The sequence below is a fragment of the Canis lupus genome, chromosome 34 (assembly GCF_011100685.1).
Source record: "Canis lupus familiaris isolate Mischka breed German Shepherd chromosome 34, alternate assembly UU_Cfam_GSD_1.0, whole genome shotgun sequence".
NCBI lineage: Eukaryota > Metazoa > Chordata > Mammalia > Carnivora > Canidae > Canis > Canis lupus.
The window spans coordinates 3,513,566-3,539,732 of record NC_049255.1 but is presented as its reverse complement, the minus strand read 5'-3'; the positions used below and the strand labels follow the sequence as shown (position 1 = coordinate 3,539,732).

The 26,167-nt window shown below is 42.1% G+C and overlaps 1 protein-coding gene and 1 long non-coding RNA gene across 22 annotated transcripts in view; one reads left to right on the top strand and one right to left on the bottom strand.

The window, feature by feature from the left end:
* Positions 1-26,167, bottom strand: part of CTNND2 (catenin delta 2) — a 913,511-nt gene that overhangs the window by 63,092 nt on the left and 824,252 nt on the right. The gene's annotated exons all lie outside the window — the stretch shown is intronic.
* LOC102154640 overlaps positions 1-26,167 on the top strand; it is a 57,610-nt gene that overhangs the window by 21,586 nt on the left and 9,857 nt on the right. For 7 of the 13 annotated variants that reach the window (XR_005383651.1, XR_005383647.1, XR_005383649.1 and 4 more), the window contains 4 exons: positions 14,021-14,288; positions 15,746-15,867; positions 17,833-17,916; positions 22,384-23,267. This is a non-coding gene — a long non-coding RNA (uncharacterized LOC102154640). The remainder of the gene's footprint in view (positions 1-14,020; positions 14,289-15,745; positions 15,868-17,832; positions 17,917-22,383; positions 23,268-26,167) is intronic. The other 6 variants (XR_005383643.1, XR_005383644.1, XR_005383648.1 and 3 more) reach the window with 6 other exon arrangements.

Below are 26,167 nucleotides of genomic sequence, written 5' to 3'. Positions count from 1 at the left end.
GCTCTTTCCACAGATATAATCCTTCTTCTTAAAAATGTTTTAAAACTGGAGTATAGTTGATACACATTACATGAGTTTCAGATGCACAACATAGGGATTCAACATCTCCATGTTATGCTATACCTACCACACATGCATACAGAGGTATAATCTTCACCACCTGTATGACACCTGCCCTGAAACTCATTTATTCAGTCAGTCATTCTATGACATTCATTGGAGTTGTGTCTCGTTAGCTTACATATGTAACTGATCTTTCCAGCAATAATATAAATGGAGGACTGAGTGATATCTAATAACATGTTTACTGACATATCACTAAACAATTTACGTTTGACTATACAATGTAAGAAGATGTAACAATAGTGCTTGGATGGACAAGAATTGGCTTCACACCCATCCTGCTGCTATTAACGTCCTCTATGACAGATCCCAGGAATACTAGTGCTACAGGATGCTGTGTTCTAGAAAGGGTTTCTCTGTAGCGTTTTGTGGGAAATGCTGTGCTTGACATTCAACTCAGAGATTTTCAATGTATATTAGCAAAGTAAAGTCTCTGCCAATCCTGTTAGACAAAATAAAGCCACTAGGGTGAACTTAGTTTAACAGAGAGTTTCCCAAATGTATCTGAATAAGGAAATAATTTTGTGCATGCCACCCATTCCCTTCTCGGAGAACTGGGTTTCTGAGGGATGCCCCCAGGTTGGCTCTGCCAAATACGGTGACCAACATTGCTCTTGGTGTTACTCTGCTTACTTATCACTGAGTATCCACAGATCTTCAGCACCAAAGAAATCCCAGTTTCATAACAACTTGATTTAATGTTGATAAAATCAGAACTGAAAGAATTGCTCTGATTACATAAAAGAGATGGCCAGAGACAATGCACAGTAGTGTATTTTAAGTAATGGCTGATAGGAGCGGCTTGTCCTAAATACACCTTATTCCTAACTGCAACTGTCTTGTTCTGATTTCATGCCCCGCCCCACCAACATCCATACTTTGTTCACAGAGTACTTCATAAACCAGAGAGATAAATGTCACAGAACAAGGATATAGAATTCTTTGACTACTGTTCACCTTCTCTGTTAACCAAGATGCTGCTTCTGGAGGAATTCCCAGTATAGGTTCTCAAATAGAGGAGGTTCATTGATTGAAATTCACTTAATTTTGTTTCCCAAGTTGCTTTTCTTCCTAGTACCAACCAGCCAAGCCAAGTACTGATTTCCACTAGGCAATTCAAATTCCAATTTAAATTACTGAGCTGAAGTTTGGATGCCAATGGATCTTATCTGGCTTTGGGTGACAGGTTCCCCAGGGTCTGACTTTGCTTAGATGATCTACCTTTGTAGCTGAAATAAGACTCAGATGACAAGTAACTCAAAGCAGCTTGAGGCTGTCTGACTCATCAATCAATCTATCGCTTTAACACACATCATGGGCCCTAAATTATATGCCCAGGTCTGAACATGTTCCAGATCTTATAAAATTCCTGTCTCCCTTATGCTTAGGAGACAATGTTCTTTACTAGAGACGAAAATTCAGAGCAGTCTTTACTAACAAAAGAACATTTCTTTTCTTTAAGAAAACTTCTCATTTGTCCTGAGACTGATTTTTAATAGTATTAATTTACAAAACTTGATGTCTAGGTCAGAGCCTAATTTCTAGTTTCTGCCCGTGGTTTTTTTTTTTTTTTTTTTCAGAGTAAAGAAATGTAGCATCTTTTGTATTTTTATTTTACACATAATTCCAAGTTCAACAGAAAGAACATCAGAACCCAAATATACTGACAAATTGTTTTAATAAAAATAATGTGTTTTAGCTATTTCTCTAAATTCCCTGGGTAGTGAAAACATTTCTCTGATTAATTCTAAAAATATCTTGGGCAACATAATATTACCTGTTTTCCTTTAATTAATTAACCACGGTGAACATTTCATATATGGATCGTTGGCATTTCTAATGTGTTCAGAACACCCATGTTTATATTATAGGCTTATGGTTTGTGTGTGTACTACTAAATCTTAAAGGATTTATATTTCGATGAATTTAAAACTTCAATGAGTGTGTTTGTGCTATACTAAAAAAATACAATAACTATTATAATTATATGGATTATTTACAACATGATAAATGGGAATGAGATATGAAGATAAAGAATTTAAAAAGAAAAAAAATGTATATAAAGACAGAAGCAAAAAATGAGCCTAGAAAACCAAAAATGGACCAAATTTTGTTTCTGACTCTCACTCAATCAAAATAACTTAATATTAGATCTGAACCCAGCTGATGACATATTTATAACAAGCAACATTTAATGTTGCAAAATCCTAGGAAAAGAAAAAAAAGCTAGATAGTCCTTTGGTAATTTCTTTATTGTCATGGGATTTCATTTGTTGCAAAGGAGAAAGATGTGACAAATGGAAGAGATTGTACAACCGTTTAAACAAGTAGGAAACTATCACAGCCAGAGTTGAGGCAGGTCAGTTGACCTAAAGCCCAGCAAAGTGGCTGGTGTTTGAGTTTTCTTGTCTAAACTGTCACACAGTTTTTGGAAACTATAACTGCCTAATCGTCTCATGCGCTATGGAGCGCAGGCAGGGGAGAGAGAGGCTGTCCTGCCTGTTTGAGAGCAACAGGTTGGCAGGCTCCCTCCCTGCATCTTCTTGCAGGTTGTACCTTCGACAGCAGCATCTGCCTGGCAGGAAATATGGTGATGATTCTCCTAGCTGTCTGCTCTCACTGCAGTGAGGTTTGCTAACGTGGGTCCATTCACTTGGTAGGAATGACTTCTTGATAGTGTCACCTTCTCAAATGGAGACATGAAGACACTGCAGCTTCCTGCCCCAGCATCCTGATGAGCCTACTTCGGCATGATCCAAGAGGATTACCCAAGAGCCTACACACTGGTCTACAAAGAGTTTCAGTATTATTATTAAGGATCATGGTTAGCACCACCAAATAAAACCAAAACAATACAAACCATGCAAATCTAAACCAAGCATCAAGCACAAACGAGGTGTCTTCCTATTATAGAAATGCTTTCTACGTACATTTTGTAATCCGCTATGAGCAGTCTCTGCTACCCTATTTTCAAGTCCTTAGAAACTTCCAGTATGCTTCTAAGCATGTATGGGCTGTTACCTTGCCGAAAAGCATGAAGATCAGTGGTGGTTGTTTGGCCTAACACAATTCCATTAAACGACAGAGTTCTCACAGCAACTCCTTTCCTTCCAGTGACGGATTGCAAAGGTCAGGCACAGGAGCTGAGTGATGGGTGGGGACTGGAATAAATAGTGATGTTCAAGGAAGGGGCACAGAATCCTCTGGTGGTTCTGCTCTTCCTCTAGGAAGTCAAGCCAGAGCACAGTTGCAGAGGTTTGGGGACTTCAGGGTGGTGCCCACCTCGGCCACCATCAGTGACACCCGGGCTTCCTCGTGCTTGCTTGTTTTTTTTTCCTTTTCCATTAATTTCTGCTTTAACAAATCACCACAAATGGGGGTGGTTTTAGAAATCAGAAATTAATTTTCCCACAGTTTTGAGGACAGAAGTCTGAAATCAAGGTGTCAGCAGGGCCGCACCCCCCTGACGGCTCTCAGAGAGAATCCTTCCTGCCTCCTCAAGCTTCTGGTGGCTTGTGGCCTTTCCTGGCTTGGGGCTGCACCACTCCAGTGTCTGCCTCCATCTTCTCTGTGTGTCTGCTCTGTCTCTTAAAAGGATGCTTATCTTTGGATGTAGGGCCCAGGGGGCTAATGTAGGAGGAACTTATCTCAAAATCCTTAACTCAGTGACATCTACAAAGGCTTTTTTTTTTTTTCCAAATAAGGTCACATTCACACGTTCTAGGGATTTGTGTTGGGGGTCCCCGTGCACCTCACGACACCTTCCTTCTCCTCCTCTCCCCTTCCTTTTTCTTGATGAGTGTTTTCTTTCTTCTCTTTAGTCAGAGACTGGGGCCTGCCATCCTTGCTGGTTTTAACCAGAGAGATTTAGTGGCTCACCTCATCCTATGGTGAAAAGCAGTTGATGGTTTACTTGGTGTGGAATGGGGGTGAATACAGGGATGCTGCTACTTATAGGTGGAACTGTGCCGATCCCCCATTCATATGTTGAAGTTTTGGGTACCACAGCTTCAGAATGTGGACTTGTTCGGAAATTGCAGATGTTATAAATTAAGGGGAGATCATACTGCAGCAGGGTAGGTCTCTAATCCAACATAACTGGTGTCCCTAATACAAAGGAGAAATTGGAGATACACACAGATTCCCATGTGAAGATGAAGGCAGAGATGAGGTGGTGCTTCTACAAGCCAAGGAAAGCCCCAGATTTCCGGGAGACCACCAGATGCTGGGGCACACATGGAACAGTCTCCCTCACAGACTCAGAAGAAACCTGCCAAAATCATCTAGCCTCCAGAACCAGGAGACAAGAAATATACATTATTCAATCCACCCGGCTAGCGGTGCTTTGTTGCGCAGCCCTAGCTAACTGATACGCTGCTCAACATATGTGTCTGGCCCAAGTTTATAGAATAGCTACTTTGACGAGACCACAAATAATAGTTAACTATCTTTTGTTTTGTTTGAAAAGTATTCACACATCATCAGTCAGGGTAGCTCCATGGAATTTGTCATTCCGCACTGAACATATTCGGGCGTCTCCCTGAGTGACATCCCCATCTCCTAGGTCTCTAAGATTAGTGTCTATGAAAAAATAACAAAAGTAAATAAACATTAGTTAAATAAAAATGATGATGTATCAGCCCCTAACATCGGCTGCAAACATCGCTGTCATACCACTGGATTCTGCTTCACCCCGGCCCGCTAAAAAGACAACTCACTTTGCATTCGCCAGAGTCCACTACACACACACACCCAGCACCGACCCGGTGGCAAGCTCAAGACCAATTTCTCTAGAGCGTCTTGAACAGCAACACAAAGTCCAGGTGTCTTCCTGGGGATAATCTCCAACATTATCAGGAACAGAAAAGAAAGTTTAAAATATCGTCAAAAGAGTTATTCCTTTCAACACTTCCTGACTTTTAGGAGGGTTGCTTAGGTAGGTGTCATTACTGTTGATACCTCTGCAGAGAAGGCCGGGATTCTCTCAGGAAGTGGTGACTGCACAGGATCTCATCTTGGAGCTCAGAGGTGACCAGCACCCGGGGCCTGCACACGACACAGAAACCAGGCCACACCGGTGCCAGTCCTGGAAGATGAGGCCATGGAGGGGGCTGGGCCGTGGGGCTGAAGGGACGCAGGAAGGAAGTCACCTAACACAGTCCCTGCCCCCAACACCAACAGCGGAAAAGTGCTTTTTGTTTCTTTCCATGTCTTTTTCCATTGTGCTGGGCTCCGGGTTTGTAATCTGGCAACTACCCGCCAAGGGGTCTGCGGCCTCCCTGAGGGAGAGAGAATATAGGCAGAGCAGATGTGCGCCAGCGGAGGGACCAGAAAACATTCAGGACCACCGTGACTGTTCTCTGGGCGGTCAGTAAAAACCGAAAAATCAACCGATTTCATTGTGTGACACAGTGTTATGGGTCTGAATGTGTCTTCATACGTGCAAGTAAATTCTGTTTTCGTCGCAGCCTAAGTGACCTGGGACCCTCCTCCGCCCACACGTGGCTCCGCTCGCCTCCCTGACGAAGCTGCATCCTCCGGGGGGGCCCCTGCAGTCCCTGGAGCCTCCCTACCCCCCCCCCCCCAAGGCAGCCCTGCTTGTAGTGTTGCAAGTATCACACAGGAGTTCAGTGCTGGGGTTTAACTCCCTTTGCTATGGCTTCCCGTGTTGCTCGCTCCTGTGTCGGGTTAACTCCAACTTCTCCAGGCTCAGCTCGGCCATCATGTGACTTAGGAAGGCATTCCCGTTTCTCCTTCTCCTGCAGCTGCTTTAGCTGCCCTACCCCACCCTAAATCCCGGTCTATCTCTAGCAGAGCGCCAGGGTCTGTTCACCTCAGTCACCTCCAGGAGGCAAGGGGATACAGGTGCTTATCACCAAGCTCCTAGCACCTGGGACAAGCCTGGCTCAAGGCAGGCATTCCATATACACTGCCCTAAAGGAAGCATCATGCAACCCCTACATCCTGGAAAGTAGCCATGAACAAACCCACCAGAACCTCACCCAACCCCACCCAACCCAAACCATCACAAACACCAGTCAGGCTGAAGCACACTCTATACCCCAAATGAAAGTGGTTGTTTGTTTTATTTTCCTCTTAAAAATCTTGCATGCATGTATTTCTCAGGAACACATTTAGTTGCCTGGGAAACCAAAAGGATCTATGGAGAGTGAGAGAAATAGTTTGGAGAGAACTGGCCACAGGGTCCACTCTCTCATGGTGCAAGCATCTGCTCCAGGATGCACATCTCACTTTTGTGAGCTGCTGGGACTCGCCTGCCCTACAGTTTTTGTGGTGAGCCAGCAGGGACAGGAAGGTGTGGAGACTCAAGCATGTATGGAGGGGACTCAGTACGATCATTTGGAAGGGCCGACCTGTGCTTTTTCCAACTACTGTCATCTGGCTTACCAAGAGTCATGCTTTGATGGGTTTCCTAGTTGGGGCGGTTTTTGGAATTATCAGAGACATATAGGAAATAATATGCTATTAAGGAGACATGGGAATGTTCAGGTTTCCAGGGCTTCTAGGCAGATGGGTGTGTAGTATCAGGAGCAGGTTTCCTCAACTTTGACACCATTGATGTTTTGCCTGTATCTTGCTTCGTTAAGGGGGCTGTCGGGTGTCCTGTACACTATGGGATGTTAGCAGCATCCCTCTACTCACTAGATGCTACCAGCAAACTCACTATACCAAGAAAGACTTTCTCCAGACATTGCCAAACATCCCCAGGGGAGAGGGTAGGGAAGGGTGCTATTTCCTGGCTGCTTAGAGCCGTTCCTCTAAGATTCAGAGCAAGGTGTCTTAGTCATCTTGGGCTGCTGTAACCAAGTCCCACAGACTGGGAGGCTCAAACAATAGACAATAAGCATTTGTTTCTTGCAGACTGAATGATGGAAAGTTCAAGATCGGATTATAGCAGATTAGTTTCCTGGTATTCCGTGCCTGTAGACAGCACTTTCTCTGAGGGTGCTCACATGGCTGTTTCTTAGTGCGTATGTACCCTCTTCTTATAAAACGGCATTAATCCAATTACGATGGTCTCAACCCAACCTTATGACCTCTAAACTTAATCATCTTAATCACCATAGGCTCCACCTCCAAATACTATCACCCTGGGGGTTAGGACTTCACCATATGATTTCTGGGGAGACACAAACATTTACACTAGGTAACTGTTAGAAACAGGTGGAAGTAAGTCACTTTCTGAAAGTCCTGGGACAGTTGTATTAAGTAGCTGAAAGGAGGATTCTTTTTGCTCAAGTCCCTTCATGTCTATTTTGGGCTTCTTACTTTGCCTCAGTAACCTCTTAAGCCCCTGGAACTTCATGCCTCATGGGCTTTGGGAGGCTTCTGTGTGATTAGAGGGGCAGATGAGGGATGTGATTTGGTAACTGACATAACACAAATTGCTTGTCAAATTTCCTCTCTCACTTGTCCGCAGCATGCAATGGTGGGAATAAGCACGCGGAAGAAAATGAATGTCTAAACATGCATTGGCATGGGTGGTGTACTAACTTTCAACCTGACAAATGAAAATGTAAGAGTTGTCAAGGGTGTTATGATAACTCCTGTGCTCATCAGCGGCCAGGAAATAGCACCCTTCCCAGAGAGACCCCGGAGAGCCCTTGAGTTGATATCACTCATGAGGGATATTATTCATCCACCAATGCATTGCAGATATATGTGTCTATCCCTTATCTACAAGCCTTCCCCATATTCTTTCCAGTCCAGAAATACTTTCCATCCTCCAGATGCCTAATCCAGTTCCCTTGTGCCTCATACGTATTCAATAAATAACTGGTTTCAATACTACTGTGCAAAAGTAACATAAAAAGTGCCTTTTGTTTAAGGAGGAAATAGCTCATCATTGATATCCTGTAGGAGTCAGTCATTCTGGTTAAATACTAAATTTGTAAGGCACGAGCAATGTATTGTCTTAGTGAAGATACATACTGGTTTTGTCGTAAGGTTACAAATTGCTGTTAACAGATCAAAATGGAGCTACTTCTAGCCTCATGGCAGGACCCAACAAGTGTTCACGGAAAGAGTCTATCAAGTTGAATAAAGTAGCACTTCAGTGATCTCTTCCTAGCAATTTGCTATTTAAATGGTTTACACTAGAGAATCCTGTATATGTGATTTAGTTCGTGAAATTTTAACTCAGTGCTCTTTCCTTTTTCTTCCCTAACGATTTCTGATACGGTTCCTTCTTTGAAGCCATGTTCTTTCTCGACCCAGGTCTCCTGGCCCCTAGACCTTCAGACCAAGAACTCATAAACACTCCCTCACAGGAAAACACATGCATAGGTATCCACTAGTTTGGGACCCAACGAAAAACAGATCCAAGAAGATACTGAGTTGGGTTAATCTTTGCCATCAGCTAACTCCTGGGTTCTTGTATTTTCATGGTGCTTTCCTTTACAATCAGTGCCCACTGCCACAGACTGGCCTATATAGTTGATATCTGAGGGAGAGAAACCCAGAGTAGATAACTGATTCCAAATAACCTGGCTATGTTTCCTTTTATTACAATTTTATTATACTCTAACTAAAAACTAATTTACAATAAGGTATATTTTAGAAGCTGTGTTCTGTTACATTATAACTTCCACATATATTACCATGGAGACACTTAATGTATGAACAGACAATGGCCAGATCGTGTGCAAAAATAGAACTTTGATCCACAACCTGCGGCAGCCTGCCCAGGAAACCAGCCCCTTAACTTTGGTAAACCCAGGAAGCCAGCCTGCTACAAGTCAGACTTGCAGGGAGCAAGATTGCTATCTCCAGTGACAGTCTAGGAAGACGAACCATAACTTTTATAATAATTGGCCCCCAATGGCCAGTACTTGATTAATGACTGGTAGCTTCCATACTTTAGGGATCAGGTTTTGGACTAATTAGAGAAAGCCAAATATGCATGCACACTTAACTAAGCGCTTCTTGTTAAGTCCTCCAACCCCCACATGCCAACAGGCGGTGAGGTCACATCTGAATCCTTCCCTTTTCTCTACTGTGAACCTTTCCATTCTGCTGCCTGCCTTTGACTCTCTACCAAATATGAGTAAGTGATGGCAGCTGACTCCCTTGCTATAGGAAGCTCAGAACAGTATGCTTTGTAGTTTTCCATTTGCGTGGTATCTGTTTATTTCCACACCTCTCCTTTTTCCCTTGCCACCACCAGCATGAGAATGTGAACATTTTTTAAAATTTTTCTTTCAATTCAGTTTGCCAACACATAATGTAACACCCAGTGCTCATCATATCACGTTTATTTAAGAATGCACACATTCATGCCTGGGCATCAAGGAGGACATGAATGTGTGCATTCTTAAATAAATTGTCTAGATTGGCTGGTGGCTTTCCTTCTCAAGGGTCTCAAGGAGGCTCTTTACTAAGAGAAGCTGTCATCTCTAGGATGCAGCACAATGTCTACCCAATGACCAAGAGCACCAATGGGCACCCATGGAGAGTAGAACATGCAGAGAGATGTACAAGCTAATTGAAATTTAAGAGAATTCTGGATGGCAGCCAAGCAATCAGCCATACTGCAATTTGGCCAGGGCAATCAGCATGTGAACAATGGAGGCGTGGCTCTCTAGTTTAGTTTTACTAATGTTGGTAGAGAGTTACAATGACTTGAAGAGAACCCTGACTGGCAGGAGCTTTAAGCACATTAAGAGCCACTGATTCAATCCGTGCATTTGGAACTTCTTTTGGCATGCGTAATTCCAGAAGAAAAGAAGTGACAGAAAACTATAGACATTTGACACTAATAAATAAGTTTCCAGAATATATGAAAATATTCTAATAATTGGGAAGTTGAATTGCCAGAGATTCTTTTCATGAAAACTGAGACATTTCCCCCTGCTTTTTAAGAAATAGATCTTTTAAAGGTATAGATCCTGTAATGTCTATTCTCCATAAATTCAAAGCATGAATACCAACTGTTTGCTCATTTTACAGATATTTATTGATAGTCTGAGATTTTGTTGATCTTGGGCTTATTTCACAAGCAAATAGGAATAACATGATGAGACCTATGATTCCCCCCAAAAGTGAGAATAAACCTCAAAATAAATTTTACTTAAAAATACTCAATTTTGGGATGCCTGGGTGGTTCAGAGGTTGAGCGCCTACCTTCGGCTTGGGGCGTGGTCCTGGTCCTGGAGTCCCGGGATGGAGTCCCACATGGGGCTCCCTGCAGGGCAGCCTACTTCCCCCTCTGTCTGTGTCTCTGCCTCTCTCTCTCTCTGTCTCTCATGAATAAATAAATAAATAAAATCTTTAAAAAATACTCAATTTGGATTCATTGTTTCTTCAGAACGTAAAGTTGTGAATTTCATAAGCACTGTCACCCCATATTGTTTACCTTCTGTTAACTCCAACGACACTTGGAAGTGTGCACCCTTATATCTGTGAATGTATAGGTGTGGTTTGAAATGGGCTGGTGCTGGATCTCCAGCTAAGTGACTCACTCCCTGAGAGCAGAGACCCCCTGTCACACTTCTCACACCAATTTGAGAGTGTGGATGGAGAGGTGGGGAGCCTGGAGCCCAAATGCTGTTAAAGTTAAATGCAAATGAACTTGGATCGTCATAGCTTTGCATTATCTATGCCTCTATTAGTTCTCCACGTCATCTGGCTGTCTATCCATAAGGAAATAGCAGTTCTCAAGACGCAGGCCTCCTTTCAGGCCACTGGAGAACCAAAACCCCCTCCCCCAAATTCCCCCCAACCCTTTACCTACATACAACTTGGACAATGGCACAAGTACAGTCTGCTGTCTTCCTTAACATCACCTTACCATCTCACTGTCCTCAGGAACAGCACTTAGCATTCCAAGAGAATCTTGTCTAGGCAAATAACTTGACTGCTCAATACAGAAACTTGTGGAAAGACCCAGAAAGTCTTCAACTGCGAGCATCAACAGAGGCATTGTACTCTATCACTCTTTGAATTTCTGTTTGTTCCAGTCAGAAAGTCTAGGCATTGGGAGACCCACCCTACATCAAACTTCAGATTTCCAACAAAATCTGATGACACCTCATCTCTCTCAGACACTGGCAAAGCTCCACTGAGTCTATGTCATCCCTCATGTGGTGTGCAGTAAACTCAGCTGTGTTTTAGCAACAGGCTGTGTCAATGATATCTGGGGAGCCAGCATGAAACACCACCAAGGACCATTTTTTTTCTCTCTAGAAGTACAAGTAGGTAAGGGCATTTGAGGCAACAAGGCTTTCATGCTTGCCCTTGATTAGATATGCCATAAAAATTATTGTATAACACTTACAGTTGGTATATTTTAATTAAGTAGGCATTATTTTTGGTCTATGCTGACACTGTCTTTTGTGTTGATTTTTATCATCTTATTTAGAATAAACAAGACTCAAATAGGGCAACAGCTAGTTTAGTTTCAGGTTTCATCAGCCTCCTTTAGAGATATGGCTGCATGTAGGCAGTTTGCTCACCGTTTTAAGGAGAAATTAGAATAAGAAGACGATGACAGACATGATTTGCTGTAAGCTTACTGCCAGGTCACCTGATCTTGGATGACTAATCAATTTGGTTTCATTTGAAGCTTAAACTAAAGGTGCTTTTCTTTCGTCTTTTCTAATAATTTCTTTCTAGGCTTTGATGTTTTTTTAAGTGGAGGTAAGCTTATCAGAGAAGTTCCAGAGGGGAAAAAAAAGCTTAAAAATCGTGCCATGACACATAGATCAATGGAACAGAATAGAGAACCCAGAAGTGGACCCTCAACTTTATGGTCAACTAATATTCGATAAACAAGGACAGACTCTCCACTGGAAGGAAGGCAGTCTCTTCAATAAATGGTGCTAGGAAAATTAGACATCCACATGCAGAAGAATGAAACTAGACCACTCTCTTTCACCATACACAAAGATAAACTCAAAATGGATGAAAGATCTAAATGTGAGACAAGATTCCCTCAAAATCCTAGAGGAGAACACAGGCAACACCCTTTTTGAACTCGGCCACAGTAACTTCTTGCAAGATACATCCACGAAGGCAAAAGAAACAAAAGCAAAAATGAACTATTGGGACTTCATCAAGATAAGAAGCTTTTGCACAGCAAAGGATACAGTCAACAAAACTCAAAGACAACCTACAGAATGGGAGAAGATATTTGCAAATGACGTATCAGATAAAGGGCTAGTTTCCAAGATCTATAAAGAACTTCTTAAACTCAACAGCAAAGAAACAAACAATCCAATCATGAAATGGGCAAAAGACATGAAGAGAAATCTCACAGATGAAGACATAGACATGGCCAACACGCACATGAGAAAATGCTCTGCATCACTTGCCATCAGGGAAATACAAATCCAAACCACAATGAGATCCCACCTCACACCAGTGAGAATGGGGAAAATTAACAAGGCAGGAAACCACAAATGTTGGAGAGGATGCGGAGAAAAGGGAACCCTCTTACACTGTTGGTGGGAATGTGAACTGGTGCAGACACTCTGGAAAACTGTGTGGAGGTTCCTCAAAGAGTTAAAAATAGACCTGCCCTACGACCCAGCAATTGCACTGTTGGGGATTTACCCCAAAGATGCAGATGCAATGAAACGCCGGGACACCTGCACCCCGATGTTTCTAGCAGCAATGTCCACAATAGCCAAACTGTGGAAAGAGCCTCGGTGTCCATCGAAAGATGAATAGATAAAGAAGATGTCGTCTCTGTATACAATAGAATATTACTCAGCCATTAGAAATGACAAATATCCACCATTTGCTTCAACGTGGATGGAACTGGAGGGTATTATGCTGAGTGAAACAAGTCAATCGGAGAAGGACAAACATTATATGGTCTCATTCATTTGGGGAATATAAATAATAGTGAAAGGGAATAGAAGGGAAGGGAGAAGAAATGGGTAGGAAATATCAGAAAGGGAAACAGAACATAAAGACTCCTAACTCTGGGAAACGAACTAGGGGTGGTGGAAGGGGAGGAGGGCGGGGGGTAGGGATGAATGGGTGATGGGCACTGAGGGGGGCACTTGACGGGATGAGCACTGGGTATTATTCTGTATGTTGGGAAATTGAACACCAATAAAAAATAAATTTATTATTTAAAAAAAATCGTGCCATGAGTAAAATAGATGAACTGCAATGTGGGAGAAGTCTGAGCTCTTTGTTATAAAGCAAAGCATTTTTGATACCAAATAAAGAATTCAACCACACTGGATAATGCACTCAGGTCCTTCCTCAAGATCTTCATCTCAAAGGATTTGCCTTAAAAATGTACTTTTTACCTGAGATGTTTCATGGTTCACTGAAGACACCATGAGATGGATCTTTTCTGGCGCACCATTTAGACAGCGTGGCATTAGTGGCATATCAAAGACAGACACGGTTACCTAGGAGGACCGAACCCCTTGACAAGGGTCCATGTACCAGGTCACAAGATGTATTTGTTCTTCTGGTTTGTGTTCACATGCCTGGATTTGTTTCAAGTGAATTTGTTTTGGTAATTAAAGCCTAGAGTTCTTGGCAGTTTCTTCCTCTTAAAATTAAGGAATAACAGAATAGGCTCCCTCTTTATCAAAGTCTGCACATGTGTAGGAGAATATAATTATAGGTATTTGGGATTCTAGCTCTTTGTGTCATTTGCAGAGAGCTCATTATTGTCAACACTTCCCCTCACTGTTCCATTATTTATCAGGGGGCTGCTTGGAAGAATAGAGATACAATGCTCTGATATAAAGTCTTGGTGAAAAGAGTACATTTTTTATTGGGAAAAATTAAGCATCTGTGTAAACAAAGATTTGTGCTACAATACATTGAAAAATGTGCTTTAGAAGAGAGGCCTCATCACAATAAGTGGGCAATACCTTCACACTGTAAGTCCTTCCAATCTTTCTCACAGAACAGAGGGACTCAACAACCTTTACTTGGGCACCTGCACTGAACCAAGAGAAATGTATGAAGGAGCATAAGCCAGTAAGAAACTGCTTCTAGAACTAGAACGAGTTAGTCCTGCTACAATCGCAGTGAGGCACAGAAGGCATCGCTAACAGTGAAGGCCACCAGGTTCCCAGATTTGTGCTAAGTGATCCTTATGTCTTCATTTATTTCTCAAGACAGCCCCGTGGGGCCAACCCAGTGCTCATCTCCATGAAGAAACAAAAACACGGGTATGTACTCTGACCAAGGGCTTCAAGCCAGAAATGTACACCACCACCTATCACTGAGCCAGAAACAAAAGATAAGCAAAGGAAAAAGATACTGAAAGGAATATCAGTGGGATGCCTGGGTGGTTGAGGGTCCTACTCCTGATATCAGTGCAGGTCATGATCTCAGTGTCATGAGATCAAGCCCTGCACTGGGCTTCTCATTCAGAGTGGAGTCTGCTTGGGATTCTCTCTCTCTCTTACTCTCTTTGCCCATCTCCCCACTCATGTGCTTTCTTTCTTTCTCTGTCTCTAAAAAAAGGTAGTAATAATTAAAACAAATAAAATAAAAGGAATATCAGAGATAACAAGGGAGTGGGTAAGAGACACACTTTCTCTTGCCTTCCCTGATTCCCTGCAAACCACACCTTGTGATTCGGATCCAACAGCATCGCCCATCAGCCCCCAGCCCTGCAGCCTATCCCTAAATTTGCCTCCCACCCCAAGCATCACCTCCACCTTGTCCTCAAAGAACACACCTGCCTTTTGCCTGGCACAGCTGTTACGTGAAGCTTGAGAGTCTTTTCTGTGTTAAAGCTGAAGGCTTGCTAGACGGTATAGTTAACATAATCTAACACTTTCTAGGTGACTCATGGTTTCTGGTGGGGTCGCCAGTTTTATAATCCTATTCTTACAAAGAGCCATTTGCTGCCCAAGTAGTCCCAGACACTTCTGTGTGTACATGTATATGAAGAGTAGTTACATTTGCCTCCTCTAACATTGCCTGTTTATTTCTCATTTCTTACTCCTGGTACAGTCTCTACTGTTTAACAGCAGACGTGAGCCTTGACACGCTGCCTCAGAACAACGCATGGGCTTCACAGCAGCTCTTTGCCTGGCTGAAGCTCCGTAGTGTGAAGGGTCCTATTTTCTACCTGTCACACAAATGCTTGCTTGAGGTCTGGCAAGACCTAAATCATTTCTTTTACAGCCTTGATTGAGGAAAGAAAGGTGTAAAAAGGGTCTGAGAAAATGGGATTAAGCTCATTGGAACTGTAGCCATAAGTAAGTCTAAAGAATACTATTGATATCTGGAAGGGACCAACAGGATGACATAAAGATCACTTTAAACTGGACGCACGTGAAATACGGCAGATGTATATTCTGAGCTTCCTTTATCTGACTATAGGCAGAGTTTTCTGAGAAGGAAGATGCTATAAATCCCCTTCCTGGGAAGCTTCTAGCCAAGAAGAAACCTGGCTTTTAGCACTGGGATAAGGAATTGCATAAATAAGCTGTATGGAAGCCACTGTACCCTCCATTTGTGTTCCCTAGAAGCCCTATCCTCCCCCAATTTCCTTATTAAGCTGGGATATAGACCATTTCTCTCAGCTGTTCAGGGAGTTACACAGATTACGGAATATTCCACATGCACATGAATAAATTTTTGTGTTTTCTCCTGTTAACTTGTCTATTATCAGTGAACTCACCACCATCACTATGTCACTGAGACCTAAGTTGGCAGACAGAAGTTTTCCCCTCCACCGGAAGCCAGAGCTGGGCATGCATGGATCCAAGTAGCTGGCACTGGGTTGTTTTCAAGGTAAACTGTGCTTGGTGGGACACTGTGCTAAGTGGTCTTTGGTGTTAGGGAGAGAAGACACATGTAGGGAAAGGGCAAAGGATAAACTGAACTGTTGCTACTGGTCTCCATGTAAGATTGTTGTGGACAGGGAGGTGTGACAGGAACCACAGTGGCGAGGGCCACAAGCCACATGTCCAGACAGGTGGTTCGTGGGAGGACATCTACATCTGGTGAAGACAGGGAAGGTCAACCTGCCATGCTGTTCGGTTTGAGCAGGTTTCCTGGTCACAGAGGAAAGTGGGCTGTGGGATCTTAGGTGCACCCACGCACAAGGACTGATGAGTTTCATGCTGGACGATGGACAATGGAAGGGAGACATGGGTGTCTCCCGCTATTGGGCCTTTGCTAGGCACATGTTTGAACGAAAATTAGATGTGCGAATGATGGGTTTCATTTCTGAGAACAAGTCCTTCACATCTCAGCACTACCAGTGAATCTTCTTTCAGGAAGCTAAATAAACATCTGTCACTGAACTAACTAACTAACTAACTAACTAACTAACTAACTAACTAACTAACTGCCATGGCACCTAGCAACTGCCATGGCACCTAGGAGTAAGTGTTCACTGAGTGAATTAACTTAGACGATTCCTAAAGAAATATTGACAACCGAGATGTAGAATTAAATGAATTTAAATAAATCCAGGAAAAAAAATGTAGTTTTATTACTATGTCTAGTGTATCATGCAACCTGGTATAGTTCACATAACTTAGTTCAGAATGACGTCATTTCCCCTCCAAATTACTGTGTAATATAAATTCATGGCTTCATTGCACAATCTTCATGGCACTGGACTTGAGTCTGTTGAAGGTGCTAATAATTTCCATAAATAATAATTCAGAGCTCAGTAAGAAGCAGTCCAGTAAGAGTGAAAAGGGCAGTACATGTTCATAAGAAGAAAGGGCTGGCCTCATAAGAATTAGCACAATACAATATATATGATGTGCAACCTTGACTGTGAATCAGAATTGCCTGCAGAGCTCTGAAAACAGAGATGCTCCCTCAGGCTTCATGCCAGAGATTCAGGTCCAAGGGCTTTGGGGGTCAGGTCAGGACATGTATCATTCTGAAGATTTCTGAAGGTAATTTCATGCTGAGCATTTTTCACTTCATCTCTTTGTAGAATCCCTGCCTTGTGTTATGTTGCTGTGACACACGTCTATTTATGTAATTATGCCTGTCCTTTATATTTTTTTAATTTTTATTTGTTTATGATAGTCACAGAGAGAGAGAGAGAGAGGCAGAGACACAGGCAGAGGGAGAAGCAGGCTCCATGCACCGGGAGCCCGACGTGGGATTCGATCCTGGGTCTCCAGGATAGCGCCCTGGGCCAAAGGCAGGCGCCAAACTGCTGTGCCACCCAGGGATCCCCTATGCCTGTCCTTTAATCTGCATTCTAGAAAACTACATGCCTTTGCCAACATCCCTCTTCCAGCTCATGTCCCTGACTACAGAACAGCTTTCCCAAGGCTGACACCTAGGTTATCAGAACCAGAAAGGTTCTTCACTCATAAAGTAGCAAGGAAATGAAATGAAGCAGGAAGCTTGCAGGGGTATATTGATTGTTTACTGGGGTGGGTTGCGTGGATTACCAATACCACAGAGCTGGGTCTTGGTTGTGAGTGGAAAAACATGAACAATCTGCTGGGAAATGAAGGCAGAACCGCCACGATTTTCCATGGCACATGAGTCATGTACATCCTTAAAAATGTCTTGGGCCAAAATCACATTGCTTATAAAAACTTTGGTGGCATACAAAGATCCAGGTATGTGTAAGATTAACAAAATCATTTAACAATAGCCAACCAAAATTCCAATGAATGGAGGAAATAAGTACTCAAGTTATAAGAAAAAGGATCACTGAAGTTCTTTGCATCCAATATATGTATCTACACCTATGTCTGTATCTATATCCACATACAGCAAGAGAAGTGAAATTGTAATTTTGTGGAGCCTTCCCTAAAATTGAAAAAGAAGGAAGCAAAATATTTCTTCCTGCCAAATAAGGTGAGTTTGACTACAAGGTATCTCTAATGGTCCTTTATCATTTAGATTGGTATCTCCTGGAAGCATTCGCCTCACTGTAGGCTACTGTCACCTCTAAATGTTTGACAAAGTTTCCTGCCAGGACCTGCGCACTGCTGAAAAATGAAAGATAAGTTGACTACCACAGCATTTGTACGAGCAGTGTCAAGGGGAGGTAGTTACCCCTGCTGCATTTATAAATATACTAGCAGCATTTCCTTTATAATATATTCCTGGGATAAATAATGTGTAGGACCCCTGGAAACAATTTCTGCCACGTGGAAAACTGAAAGACAGGATAAGTGGGTACGCTGTCCTGTTCACAGGGACTCGTCAATTCCCAGAAGCACTGTAACAGGCGAGGACTCCACATGCACAAATGACTTGAAAGATGAAAATTTCAGTAGTAAAATATGACCGTGTAGAATAATGAGCCTCAGGAAATAAAAGTAAAACAAATAATACCCAAGAAGAGAGTCTAGACCAGCCAATGAAAATCCAGAGTGCTCATCAGTCTGCACTGGTTGACCCTCTCCCCACCCCCAATCCCAGCCCTGTATTTTTCACTGGGGAGATGAACAGGCACGATTGCCTGTACTGTCGGGTAGGAAGAAGCTATTTACTCTACTTCAACGAGGAAGACAAACTTAAAAGTGCTTCACAATATGACCTATAGATAATTCTAAAATTATTTCAACATATGTGGTTTCATATTTTTCGGTCGCACTCATGCAAAGAAGGAACATTATCTCTCATCTGCTCTATTCAAAGGGGGAAAAAAGAAGAATGAAATTATGTAAGAAACCTATCTTTGGTTAATGAGCCAAGAAATGCTTGTCTACCTTGTGGCTAGGCATTTTATTTTAAGATTAGACTTCCTGTAGCTGTTTCTGTATTTAGAGTATTAAAATAATTGGACCATGACTTTAAATATCTTTTTTTAATCACTGATGATGCACCAATTAATATATCAGTCCCGAGCGTCAAATGTATATTTCCAACTCCCTACGAGGCATCTTCCCTTTCATGTCTAACAGATATTTCAAACTTGCAGTCCAAAACCAGTCCATCTCCTCTGCCATTTTCCTATTTATTATTATTCCTAGTTTGTACTCCATCCATCAACAAATCCTACTGGCTCTACCTTCAAAATGCTTTCCCCACCCCTCTGCTATAGCTCTGGTGCAGTACAGCATGATCTTTCCAGGCTATGGGAATCAAACCCTCACTGGCCTCCTGAGTTCTACAGTCCAGTCTCCAACCAGCAGCCAGAGAGGACTGTAGGTAGTGTAAAATCCCACCACGCTCTCCCTCACCTAATCCTTCAGATTCTTTATTCAGGCTTAAAGGGCTCCCTCCCTCACCACCCGTCTCTGACCTTTCCTGTCTCATTTGCTGGTTGCAACAACGCTGACCTTACCACTGTTTCTGCTGCATACCAAGCTCCCTCCTGCAGCAGGCTTTTTGCTGTTGCTGTTCCTTTTGCCCAGGAAGCTCTCTTTCCAGGTGGCTTCATGTCTGGCTTTAGTCCATTACTCAGGACTTACTTGGATATGTCTCCTTGTAGAGGCATCCCTGACTACCACATTCAACATTCTCCTTCCTTCCTCACACTCCAATCCCTTAGACTAGTTTATTTACAGCTGAAGCACAAAGTAAATATTGTTTGCTCCGTTTTGAAACCATTTCCACCCCTGGACCACAATGCCAACAAAGCGGAAACTTTGATGCTCTATTGTAATCAGCACATAGTAGGTAGGCATTCAATAGATATTGGTGAAATGAATGAATACAGAGATAAATTAATTCTACACTTGAAAGCCAATACACAAGGAGCAAATTATGCTGACCTCTTGAAATATCCAGCTATTTCTTATTTCAATTCCTAGGCAACTGTATTAAAAAATCACATTAGATTTTTATGGCATGAGAGCAGAATTCTGAAGCTTCCAGTCTGAATCTGGATTTCTTTATATCAATTAGTCCCCAGGAAGTTTTAAATACTCCGCTCATTGTCCCAATAATGATACTTTATATGTAGATAAGAAATTATGGTCTAGCATAAAATTTGTACTGTAGTCTTAATTAGCTTCAAATGTAATCCTTAAATCTTGCCTGGTGTTTCTTACCACACAGTTGGCTGCTTTTCTCAATGTGGTAAGCTCCCTCTGGGGAACTGTGGCTCAAAACTGGTCCATGTAGAAACGGCTTGTGGAAACACAGCTAATCCATCAAGAAGCACATCCTTCTCACATCAACCCCTGGTCACGTGGGAACAATGTGAAGGGCAGAGCTAGAACTCTGTCAGAGTCGGCCACCTTGGGACAGTGGTCTCCACACTGGGCCCTTTGCACCCTGTGGTTTCATGAAGACTTTCCAAGGGGATGCAGGGTTTGGAGTTTTCAGGCAACCCATATGCAGTCTCTTGGCTTCCCTATGCACTCTGACAACAAAATCGATCTGCTTGAAAGGACATATACATGCACATTTGTAGCCTCCCTTCTCTCAGTGAACAAAACCAAGTCAAACCCCTCCCTACTGAAGAGTGGCCAACATTTTCAGAGTCCAAATCAAGGGTGCTTGCCAAGGTCTCGGTTGAGAAGAAAGCAGCTCTAATTATGGGAAGTTCATCTTTTTTCCCAATGAGGTAGCTTCCAATTCTTTACCTTCTTCAATATTGAACGAGAACCTAATCAAGCTATCATTTGATAGATGATTAAAGATAACTTCTGATAAATCCCAATGAGATTTTTGAAATAAAATGTGTAAGAAGGTCAAAGAATCAAGTGATATTGCTATAAGGAAAGATCTTCTATTCTCTCCAACTTATTTATGTGAGAGATGTTTCTTGGTATTTAAATCTATTTTAAAAATTGAGAAATGATTAATACTGAATCCTGTTCATTCAAGCAAGAAGTAATCTTCATTTTTGGCTCTACAAATTGATTGGGATAAAATGGTTCATCCATCTAAGGAATAGATTTCCAATATGATTTTACTTTTTATATTAAAAATTTTAATCAAGATTTATTATATATATTCTTTTGGTCAATTATATCCTGCTAATAGCTAGAGTAACAACTTAATCCATAAGATAATTTTAACTTAAAACTTAATACCATAAAGAGACTTTTAAAGATACATTTTAATTTGTATATATCTTGTTTGCAGGAAGAATGATCAGTGAGAGGCTTTTAAGTATAAAATACATGAGAGTAAAATTCTTGAGAAATGTGGGATGGTGACATGTTTAAAAAGTAAAGGAATGATATACCATTTCTAATGTTAATGAAGAACCTGCTTATATATTATTAAAAAAAGATAATGGGGGGGCACCTGAGTGGCTCAGCGGTTGAACATCTGCCTTTGCCTCAGGTTGTGATCCCAGGGTCCTGAGACCAAGTCCCACATCGGTCTCCCTGCAGGGAGCCTTCTTCTCCCTCTGCCTGTATCTCTGCCTGTCTGTGTCTCTCATGAATAAATAAATCTTTTAAAAAATAAAAAAGATAATGGTGGATATTAAACCACTATGGTATTTAGATATATTTAAAAGAGGGATGTGTCAATTTTATTTTTTAAATGTCACACAGAAAACTACATCCTTGGCAACAATTTAAATTGAAAAGTGTGAGAGAGGCAAACATTTGTCCAAAAACCTTTTAGAAAAAGGTTGAAAGATGAAAATTTCAGTAGTAAAATATGACCGTGCAGAATAATAAGACTCAAGAAATAAAAGTAAAACAAATAAGCAAGAATAAATAACAGACCCCTAACTGTCCATAATTCTAGCAATGTTTAAAAATCATTGATTCTATCAATAAACCGATCTTCTCCAGGCCTTGGTGGTCAAACCTCCTGTCCAGGAGACCACCAGGCAAGGTGGGGGAAAGCAAAGCCTGGAAGTGCCAGTGGCGTTAGGAAACAATACAATGACTTCAGAACTTCAGGGAACCACAGTTAAGAGATACAGTCCTTTATTCCTCAAGAAAGGTAAACAAATGAGTACCAGTGAATAGCTCTTATTAAAAAAATTCTTAAATTTTTCCTTAAGCAATTCAATAACAAAATAAACATCCTTTACTAACCTAATGGAATCAAGGACTGTCAGGCTGTCCCTAACGGTATTATACTGGTTTCTTTGGGGTCATGATAGTTATATTTGAGAGAATGAAGGTGGGTTGTTAAGTTTTACAATTTTTTTTTTAATTCCTAAATTTAAGAATTAAGTAAAAATTGTGAAGAGAGAGAGAAAGAGAGAGAGAACTGCAGGGAACATCAAGGAAAAGAGGATTGCGGTCCTTCCCCAGGCTTTTATAGGAAACCTAAGAGGAAGACAAGGCCTATTTCATTCCATCCTCCAAATAAACATACCAGCTTGCTTCAGCCCGGTTATGGGGCTAATCTTATGCATATATTTGAACCCTCTTTTTTTCTCTGTTTCAAACAAAGAGTCTCACAGGTCTCTGAACTTAAAAAAAAAAAAAAAAAGACTGAGCAAGACTATAACAAATATAATCTGTGAAAGGCCCTGGGCCTGGAGATTTCCAAACAACATGGAGGCTGGCTCCCACCATCAATGGACAGAGAGCCATGGAAAGATGAGAAGACATGGCCATGACAAGAAACATGGACATCACCAGAAGATGTGACTCCATGATGGGCAGGTCGATTCCACATACCTTTCCCTCCTTCCCTACTTCCTCTTCTCTCCCTCACATCAAGTGGGAGATTCCTGGAACATTACTCCACCCTCCCAGAGGACAGGATGGCAGCTGCCCTGCAGCTGACCGAATGCCAACCTGGGCTTGGGTCCCACCTGGTTTTGTCCAGTCTGTGAGTTAAAATCTCTTACCAAAGCAACACAGAAATGCAATGTTTGTTTCAAAAAGTTCAGCAGAATATTGAGAGAAAACTAATGAATTCATCAAATTTATAGTGAAGTCTCGATACATTTCAATCCCCTCGTTCCTTGTTAGACTAACCACCTTATTTGTGAGTCTAGTTAGGCTGGAATTCTAGGGGGTTGCTGTTAATGTATGCCACATCTGGTTTGCTCCAGGCTGTGGGGAGCAGGTGGGCACAGGCTACCAGTGGGGCACTGCTCGTGCTTGTTACTGTCATTAATATCGTCTCTTGTCTGTGGTTTCCTCTTTATCCCAGCACCGCTCTCCAGGTATGGCTCCCATTCCAACAACCCCCAACCTCCACTCTGACCCTGCCTTGGGCCCAGCAGGCTCAGCTGGTGTTGCTTTTGGAGCCAATGGGAACCTGAAAAGCAGGGTTGCTGAGATGCTGTCTGAAGCCAAGGTGGGAAGATGGCAAAGTATGATTCAGTGAGTCCCTTCACTTACACTCCCAATGACTGTGGATGCAATCATGTTGACACATGTGAGCTCACTCACTCATTTAAGATGGACTTTGTTGCACATTGAACTTAATTACTGAGTGCTTGGTATTCCTTGTTTATTACTTATGCATGGTTCCTGTCCAATTGGGTAGCACAGTCACATGCTAACCATTTAAAACACTGATCCATGGGATCCCTGGGTGGTGCAGTGGTTTAGCGCCTGCCTTTGGCCCAGGGCGTGATCCTGGAGACCCAGGATCGAATCCTACGTCGGGCTCCCGGTGCATGGAGCCTGCTTCTCCCTCTGCCTATGTCTCTGCCTCTCTCTCTCTCTCTCTCTCTGTGTGACTATCATAAATTAAAAAAAAAAAAAAGATTTAAAAAACAAAACAAAACAAACAAAAAAACACTGATCCAGGGGAGGCCCTCTACTTTGTAATTCATATGTTTTCAGCTAGCTCTTTCTCTCTGCCTCATGGAAGTAGGGATGTGCAAATTATGTATTTTCCCCTATAATAATACTTTAGAAACAAAACCATCTCTCCTCATTAACAGATATCCTTGCCAATATTCATCACTCACCCTAACCTCTTTTTTTTTATCCTATCTCTTTTTATTCACCATCTCTGGTCTCCCAGTTTGGACCAAGAGTGAGAGCTGGTGACAATGGAATACAATTCCAACATCTCTCTCCTTTGGATACGTGATGTGTCACAGAGGGAGGTGATATTCACACTAGGATGTTGAGAATCAGGTCAACTGAGGAATGTTCAGTGTGGCTAATGGAAATACTTCTTGGGTCTCCCCACCACCTGCCACTCCTCAGTTGGGTAGATTAACATCCTGCTAAAAAAGCAAGGTCAAAAGTTTGATGTTCAAGGGAACCCGTAAATTTTTCTGTTAGCTGATGCAGCCTCCATACCAAATCCCAGAGAACCCTGCATGCCACACAGACTGCAAGTCAGGGGTGGGGAAGGGGACTAGATGGAGGGGCATCTGAGAAATCCTGTCACACCAGATTCAACACACACTGCTTGGCATCACCTCTGTCTATCAAAGAGAAGACATTTAAAAAATCATCCAGGCATAAGGTGTAAGGTAGCAGCCAAGAACAGCATATTTGGGAAGAGATAGGCAGTTTTAGTTCAAGAAACATCACTCTCAAAAAGGTAATACTAATACTCTAGCATTTCTGAAGGATGGTTGTGAGACAGGGTTACATCTCAAAATATTAATTTGTAGTTTTTCTGTTTATTTCTCTTCTCTTTGCTTGCTAACATGTACCCTGAGGGCATTTTTTCTTTTTCTTTCTCAATGTACACACCGAAACAGACGCAGTCTCAAAGAAGCCATGGACCTGCGTAGTAGAGGGAACATCAGGATGCTGCTTGAGGGATCAAGGTTTCAGGTTCCAAAAATTAGCTAAGACTGGAGCAAGGGCAAGTGGTTCTGGGGAGCAGTGCAGCACCTCCACCCCTTCAGCTAATTATGCTGGAAGCATTAGGCTGCCTGCAAGGTGGGGAGCTCCGACACCTTGAGTGAGCGAGGGTGACATCAAGGGAAAACCCCGACCCGTCACAATATTTTTTTTAAGAGAGCATGAGACAAGGGGTGTGCAGGGGAGGACAGGCAGAGGGAGAGAGAGAATCTCAAGCAGACTCCATACCTAGTGTGGAGCCCTATGTGGGGCTCGACTCACGACCCTGAGATCATGACCTGAGCTGAAACCAAGAGTCAGAGGCTTAACCAACTGAGCCACCCAGGCACTTCCCCCATCAGAAGATCCTAGACACTTCCCATGGTCCTCTAAGTACTGATCTCTGTTGTCAGTGCTACCTAGCATGTGAAATTTTCAACAAGCTGTTTACAATCTTCCTCTTGATTACATTGGTCTTTAAACATAAAGAGCTTTATTAAGCGAAAAGATAAGTTAGAAAGCTTTGCCAAGCTGGAGAAGCTCAGGATACGTTCATCTAAGTGTGTTATAAAAAATTATATGGAAGCAAGGGAGTCATAATACCTACTGTATGTTCCTATGCTTTGTTTTGACTCTAGGTATTAATGCCATTACTGGTGATATTATCTGAAATTGGCTATTTCAAAGCCATTATCCATGACATATAATTCTGTAAGGAAAAGTGTGAAACAGAATAAGTGCTGGAGAATAAGTGCTGGAGAAAAATTCTGTGTTCCAGTCAAAGAAATGGGATGTCTTGGAGTTAGACTTGCCATTATAAAATATTTCAAAATTGAAAGAAGATAGCTTTGCAGGAGGTCAGCAGACTGCTTTATTTACAATGGGTCTTGCTGGACTCTAGAGGAGTGATTCTCAACCTTGGCTATCTATTACAATCCCCCAGGAAGCCTCACAATAAGTGATAATACCTGAACATCTCTGGGGATGGGTTTAGAAAATTCCAACATACAACTGAGATTAAGAACCACAATCTAATAAATGTGCTTCTCATCTGTGTCAGTTTGCATAATAAAAATAAGGCATGTAGCTCTATTTTCAGGGGTACAGTGGTGGTGGTATGTTCAAGGTGAGGAAGCATGGTGAGAGTAGGTAGGTCTGAATTGTCAAAGACGCTGTAGTATAGGTTAAAACTACAAGCAATTTTGAATAATGAGATAAATCTACACATGGCCATGGGAATTTGGTTTATGAAACCACAATATATGACTTCAATCCATTATTGATTCAAATAAAACTTGGTATCTACTAGATGCCAAAATAGCTCTATTCTGCAGGTGCTAGCAGCAAATAAGGAAGATACTGTCCACACTCCCCTAGAGTTCCTATTGTCACAGAACAGTAACAATGTAACACCTACCTGTGGTTGTCATCCCATTAACACAATGCCAGGCATTGTCAGGGCTTTCAAA